Source organism: Acomys minous (assembly GCF_964271855.1).
Source record: "Acomys minous genome assembly, chromosome: 6".
Taxonomy (NCBI): domain Eukaryota; kingdom Metazoa; phylum Chordata; class Mammalia; order Rodentia; family Muridae; genus Acomys; species Acomys minous.
The window spans coordinates 23316136-23316952 of NC_140487.1; positions in this window are offsets into that span (position 1 = coordinate 23316136).

Below are 817 nucleotides of genomic sequence, written 5' to 3' on the forward strand. Positions count from 1 at the left end.
TTTTATGCATTATGATCTTATAGCCTTGGCCCCTAGTGACTTACTTTCTTCAGCCATGGGGTAGCCCCTAAACCTCCCCAAAGAGTGTCACCAATTGTGACCCACAATTCATATACATGAGACATTTCTCATTCTAAACACCACATTTCTATACATAATCATGACACCTTATTGCGGCTTCAAATCTGTTTCATGGCTGATGATGTTGCGCCTCCGGCTTCAGCCATCACCCAGGGTGCTTATGACTCAGCTGGCTATACTTTTCACAGCCCTTTACTCCAGATGGTAATGGGAGTAGCACAATGGGTCTGGAGTTCATGTGTGCAGCAAGGCTAACTTTTCCTTCTCAGTGAACATTTAGAGAGGAAAAATGTACTCAACATCTTATGCCTATGAGTGACTGGGCATGCATTTGATTAAAGTTAGATATATCACAAAAAAGGGCATGCACATAGAAAACAGCTTACATAACCCAAGACTGTTAAACAAAGCCAAGCAAAGGCTTTACTCTAGCCAGCACAAATAATGCTCCAATTGGTTGTGCGTTTTCCATCTGTTGGTATGTCAACGTTTCTGGTTATGGAGGTGGAGGTGTAGTCTGAGTTGGCAGCCTATGAGCTCACAATTTAGATCTCTATGTCAGGTGTCATCAGATACGAAGATGTCAAGATTCAGCACTTGAACCCTGGTGGGACCAGATGTTGCCAAGAATGGGAAAGGTGGAGGCCCTCAAGTATTGCAATGGTCTGAACATGTCATTTGACTTTATTACTTTGCATGTTCTGAAACCCTTGGGATAGAAGTGGGCAACTGATAA